This window comes from Coffea arabica, chromosome 3e, assembly GCF_036785885.1.
Source record: "Coffea arabica cultivar ET-39 chromosome 3e, Coffea Arabica ET-39 HiFi, whole genome shotgun sequence".
In the NCBI taxonomy this organism is placed as follows: Eukaryota; Viridiplantae; Streptophyta; class Magnoliopsida; order Gentianales; family Rubiaceae; genus Coffea; species Coffea arabica.
Window position 1 is genome coordinate 11,081,654 of NC_092315.1, and position 7,002 is coordinate 11,088,655.

Sequence of the window (7,002 nt, forward strand, 5' to 3'; positions counted from 1 at the left end):
TGTCAATTTGCTGAATTTGGACAAGGAAAATAGGACAATGTGCCTGTCACTACTGCAAAATGGTTTGGCTTTTCTGTCTTCAGGAAACTCTGCAACTTTTTTTTTTTTTTTTTTTTTGAGGTTTTAGGCAGAAACTCCATAACTCACACAATTTGAACTAACAACTTGTGTTTGAGATCATGACTATTGGAAGAATGAGATATAGCAATTTGGTACTATATTAGGCTTCCGCCATGAAATTAATACTTAGCAGAATTTTAGTCTACAAGTACATCTCAACAGAACCCTCCATAATCTCCTCCTTTCTGGCCATAAAAGCTAAGATCAATGGCATAAAATGGCCTATAAGGGTCAAAATAGCAGTTGGGATTTGCCAGCATATAAGATCAAGAGCATGACTTCAACAGGTTGTTTTTAGTCCATTGCAGCAGTTGCTCAATATGCAATACTGCTCAACCGTAGTTTTGAACCAAAGAAATCCAACTTTGAAAGTGCAAAAGCTTCCAAATCAAAATTTACTTTATGAACTTGATAAATCCTCTGCTTCTGTTTAGCCTACCAGATCAAGAACCATCATCTACATTTTCCTTCACTAAATCCATGCTAAAATCCCAAAGCCTCCTTGCTAGATCCACGTCCATGGCCTTTGAACTTGGTTTTGATAGGCTGTTGTCCTTGAAATATTCACCACTTATACCCCGGACTTGTGGATGCAATGCTACATAGCAACTTGTTGAAGCACCCTAAAATAGGGAGGAAGGAAAGCAGAAGAAAACAAAAGGCAATAATAGAGTTAGACATATCTTGTCATTGAATCTAGTTGGATGGAAATCAATATTCTTCATTGGACTGCTGTTGGTGTGACAAAAGGGATTTGTTTCCCTAAAAAGAGATCACTAGACAAGTTATAATATAGGTCTCTGAAACAAGTGGGGGTTCCTTCACAAGAACTATTGTTAACTAACCTAACCTATTTATACTCTTGAAAAAGAATACAGGAAGAATTTCTTTCCATTCCCAAAAGATTGGAGTAGAATTTCATCTGGCTAAATATGCTATGTGAAGCAAGCATTCAGAATGACAGACGCAGAAAGCTTGGCAATAACTTACTTGTTGAACATTTTTTCACAACATATTTAGCCAGATACTTGAAAATAGAAGTGTCAAAATGGATGATTTGGACGGGTTTGGGTTGGGTAAAATGGATAATGGCTATAAGTGAGTCAACCCATTTATACTCATTTAATTAAATGGATATAAATGGGTAAATCAAAAAATGAATTGGGTAACCCAATTACCCATTTATAACCCATTTATTTTAACTTTTTGTAAACTCATTTAAATTCATTTTTGCAAACTAAGTTATCAATTTATACCGCCCTTTGCACCCATCATTAGTTTTAAATATTTGCTTATAATGCTTAATAAGCCTAATTATCAATTTTTTCCACCGTACTTTATTTCGCAAAATTACATACTATTTAATAATTGAATAATAAGAATATAAAAATTTGAACTAAGTACTATAAAAGTTAACATAAAAATTTAATCCAAAAATTTTGAACCCCTAACATTTTTTTCATGTATAAATTTCAAATTTCATTTTGAAAAGATAAGAAAAGAGGTTAAAATTTATCATAAATTGATAATGCTGAAAAATGAGCAAGTTAACAAACTAAGATAAAATAAAATGATAAGATAAAACCAACAAATAATAATAATAATAATAATAATGAAACAAAAGTAGTTAACATCATGACAAAATGAAAAATCTGAAAAAAAAAATGGATGGGGAAGAGAGGAAACTTGGGAGAAGATCATTCTAAATGGGTTAATTGGGTTTGATGGGTTACCTAATAATACTCATATGCAAAAATTTAAGATACCCATACTCACCTATTTATGGACGGGTATGAGTAAATTTAGTTAAATGAATTGGTTTACCACTTATACTTGAAAACACCTGCATCAAAAAGAGAGATGCATGAGACAATGGACAAATCATATTTGAAGAGTTAGGCTTCTTGAAGTAAAAATCAAGACTAAATGCCCAACGGAAGTTGCAGAATTGAATTAGTACCACACTCAAGAAACATGTTAAGATGTTATACGGTTCTAACTTCTAAGCCACTGACTCCATCCACCAGCCAGATGATGATGATCACTAAATGTTTGAACTCGGTAAAATTTTAGAACTCACAAAGGGATTCTCTATTAACCAGATATTGGACGAAAATCTGACCCTTTCTCTGACATTACCAAGCCAGATGCCTTCCAGACAAGGTTAGCTTAATATGGTAAAGGAGTTTGTAAATGTAGCAGAGGCACTTGAAAATTCATCAAGCCAAACGTATTCCAAGCAGCGGAAAAGTAGGAGGTAAGACAGAGAAATATCTAAAAAAACAAAAAAGAAAAAAAGAAAATGAATAAACCAGAATCTCTGGTATTTTTGAAATTTTCTTGATTCTTGATTTATACATAAAAAATGACTGTATATGGGACACATGGTGATTTTAGGCTAAAAAGTGGTAAGAAACTTGAGTTGGAATCAAATTTTGCTAAGTTGAATTTGTAAGAGACTTCAAATTAATATTTTAAAAGTAAATGACGAAAAAATTTATTTAACCAAATGTGAGTCATATTTTGAACAATTTTCCCTTTTGAAAAATTTGGTGATCATGAGTGCAGTTTGCCTTAGAATTTACAAAATTTGTGGTAGAAAATTGGTGCTCTAAACTCATGAATTGGGAATTCACAAACACCAGGGAATTATTTCGTAAAGTCAGTCATCGAGAAAAAAAAAATGTTACATATAAATATATAAATGAAACTTTGAGTGCACTGCTTCTATTTCCCTGCCAGATTATAGACCATCATATACAGTTTCCCTCACTAAATTCATGCTAAAATCCCAGAGTCTCCTTGCTAAATCCACTTCCATGGCCTTGGAACTTGCTTTTGACAGGTTATTGTCCTCAAAATATTCACCACTTATACCCTTCACTTGCGGATGCAATGCTACATAGCAAGTTGTTGAAGCACCCTAGACAAATCAGGGGGGCAAGGAAAGCAGAGGAAAACAAAAGACAATGATGGAGTTAGACATTTCTTGTTATAGATCCTTCATTAAATTGTTCTTAAAGTGGCAAAATGAATATGTTTCCTTAAAAAGAGATCACTAGACAAGATGTATTTTAGTCCTCTGAAACAAGTTAAGATTCCTTCACAAGAAGTATTGCCAACTAACCTAGGCATCCTGCTGAAAAAGAATGGTCCAAGAATTCTGTTTCTTCCCAAAAGATTGGAGTAGAATTGCATCCAAATAATATGCTAAGTGAAGCAAACATTTCAAAATGACACACATAAAAGGCTTGATATAACTTACTTGTTGAACATTCTTCATAATATATTTGCCCACATAGTTGAGTAAACCTGCATCAGAAAGTAAGATGCATGAGACAGTCGACAAAATCGTATTTCGGTGTCTTTGGATAGCAATTTTGCTTTCGTTTTCCGTGAACACATTTTTCAATCATCTTTTTACCTCAAATATATCAAATCGTTACAGTAATTTTTCTACGAAAAATTCAGAAAAATGCAATCCAAACAAGGCTAAACGGAAGATGAAGAAATGAAATACCACCAATCTCAAGCAACATGTTAAGGTGTTATATGGTTCTAACCCACTGCCACTACCCACCAGCTAGATGATGACCACAAAATGTTTGAACTTACTGAAATTTTAGAACTGAGAAGGGCTTCTTATTAACCAAAAATTGGACGAAAATCAGGCCCTTCTCAGGCTTTACCAAGCCAGATGCCCCTCAAACAAGGTTAGCTTAATCTGGTAAGGAAGTATGTAAAAGTAGCAGAGGCACATGAAAATTCATCAACACAGATTTGTTGGAGCAAAGTAGAATGTAATACCATACGAATTGAACTAAATGGAGAAGTACAAAAAAGAAACACTAGAATAGCACCAAGATGATGACTGTTAAACTGTCAAAACAGATCTGAGGACTCGAGAGTAAAAAAAAAAGTGGCAATGTCCACAGAGAGATTTTGATTCTAATTGAAAGACATTCAGCCTAAGTAACTTGGGAATACCTTCAAAAAAGCCGAGTTGACGGAAGATACTGGTTGCAACTACTCCGGGATGAACCGAGTTCGCTGTTATCCCTACCCCATCCTCCTGTTTAACAATCAAATAGCCAGATAATCTCATACCAGCATTGGATGGCTAAGTACAGAAGTTTATGCAAGAATCTTTAACATCAACGCCAAACACTAATCAATTTAGAACAGACATATTTGTTTGTTTAGAAGACTAACATGAGATCTTTAACGGAGCAACTTTGAGCTGGATAATAAACTTACTGGCGTTGGGAAGAGTTTCAAAGCAATGCAAGAAGCTTCAATTAAAGTTCAAGCATCAGTGATAAAGGCTTTTCAGCCTCTTCAGAATAGTAATCAGAACTTATCACCTTTAAGCATCTTGCAAGCTCATTAGCATGTAGTACGTTGGCAACCTTTGATTGAAAGTATGCAAAAAAACCGTTGTACCTGCAGTATGTGCCAAAAAAATGGAGAGGTAAATCAGATAATAACCAACATACAACAATTTATTTGTTGAGCCTAACAAATTTCATAATGTAAATATACTAAGATTAGGCAAGCAAATAACAGCAATCTGGAAAAAGGTATCATGAAGATTCTGATAAATTTCAAAATCAAGAAAAGAAAAATAGATACACACCCTTCTCGATCATTGATCCTATCAAAACGAACACCTTCACGATATGTATGCCGGTGGCCATCGGATGATACAATTACAATCCTTCCCTCTCTCTGAGTTTCGTGATATGTTTTCTTCATAGCGTCCAATAACAGATTAGTCAGAAGAAAATGACCTGAATTACACATAGGAAACGAAAATCAATTACCAAAACAATGGCAATAATGTGGAGGACAGGAGTATGGCGGAGGAGAAGGAATATCAGGGTATGAAGTAGTCCATCATCATTGCATATAACCAAAACATAAAAAAAAATACAAAAAAAAAACTAAATCTAATTAGTGCTTGCCAATTCACTTAAAAATAATTTAAGAATGGAGTCATTCCAAGCTTGTTTCGCAATATGTTGTGTAAAGAATTGAGAAAAGGAGTTACCTAAGTGGTTTGTGGCAAAATGTAATTCTATGTTGTCCTTGGATAGCGTAAATGGAGTTCCCATGACTCCTGCATTATTACTTGAAATGCAGAAGACAAACAACAGAAAACAATCCGAAAGGATCAAACAACCAGAAGCAAGTACCCAGAAAGTGCAAAACCATGCAAAATAATACAAACATATACATACAAACAAGGGAAGCTGACATGAGAGAAAGCAAAACATGTTATAAAACAAACAATATTGAATCCACGACACATGGTATTTGAGTAATCTAAAGAGGGTTGCCGGTGGTCCAGCTATTTCCTTACATTAAAATGTTCAATGGACGACCAGAAGAAGTAAACTCTACTGCAAATTTTCTTACAGATGCAAGTGAACTAAGGTCTAACTCCATGACATCAACTTTGGCTGCAGGGATTTCCTTAACGATTGCATCTTTTAACCTCTTGGCCAGCAGTCATATTTCTGACCGCCATTACAACACTGACACTACGTAGAGCAAGAACACGGACTGTTTCAGCACCAATGCCACTTGATCCCCCTGCAATTATTTGTTTGTCACCAGCATCGACCAATCAATAATGGGCAAATTACAGTACAGCCTCCTATGGCTTTGCACTTTGTTATATAACCCTCCTATGGTTTCAAAATCTATACTTTAGTTACATGTCCTTTGGGGGTGCAGTGAAACATTTAACCATTTGTAAATTAAATTAGCCAGTAGCACTTCATTCTTTTTAGTTTTCACAAGAGAAAAAAAAAGTGAAAAATTTGCAACCATCTCATAACTAAATTAAAAAAAAAAAAAGTAAATAGATGATTATTTCAGGGAAGCATCATCACATGCAACATATAGAGGATGCGGCTTATTAATTCAAAATGAAATATAGACGATGCTAAATTAGCTAACTGTAGTGAGAGGTATAAAAGCAAGGACTAATTGCACCTTGCGCGCCTAAGATTTTATTCAGACAGTCAAAACTTTGCATTGGACATATTGCACCCTGAAGTTATTAATCACAGCTATTTTTGTTACCATCAAACTCTAAAGTTCACAAACTAAATCAACCACAATCAAAGTATAGCAACAATACGGGCCTACGTCGTATATCATGAATTTGTAACTGCATCCAATTTCCAAAAAAAAAAAAAATTTCCAATTTTGTCGGACTTTCCATTTCTGAATACTAAAACATTTTGCCTATGCAATGCTAAAAGAAGGGCATTAATCTTCAAGAATCTCAAAAACTAATAAGTAAAAGCACACGCTTTATGATTTATGTCATTTCATTAACATTAGAAGCCTTGGAGTGCCTAAATGAAAATTCAAAGGTGCATAGTGTCTAATCTAAAAGTCAAACATTGGAAAGTGTTGGGTTGTGTTTGGATTGCATTTTTCGTGATTTTTCATGAAAAAATTACTGTAGCGATTTGATGTATGTGAGGGAAAAAGGTAATAGGGAAATGTGATCACGGAAAACGACGTAATTTTTCTACGAAAACTGACAATCCAAACAAGACAACTGTTACACCAAACATCAAGGGTGTAAAGTTGGCCTTTCACCTGTGACAAGGGCAGTGAAACCAGAGCCGTCAATCCCAAGTGTGACTTCATCAGCAGTGGAAGAGGATGTAAAACCGCATGGCCCTTTTCTCTCAAACAGCCTCATCTTCCACTTTCTTTCTTTCTTCTTCAATATCCTCTGTTTCCTCTGTTTTCTTGTATCTTGTATTGTTTGTTGGTGAAGTCCCTTCTCCTTGAAAGCAACTACATTATAAAAACAAGATGGCAAGAACTAGAGCTGGAAATCATGTCAACAAATAAGGA

At 34.6% G+C, this 7,002-nt stretch overlaps 1 pseudogene; it reads right to left on the minus strand.

The window, feature by feature from the left end:
- Positions 1-2,744: 2,744 nt before the first annotated feature.
- On the minus strand, positions 2,745-7,002 carry LOC113737341 (short-chain dehydrogenase TIC 32, chloroplastic-like; annotated as a pseudogene).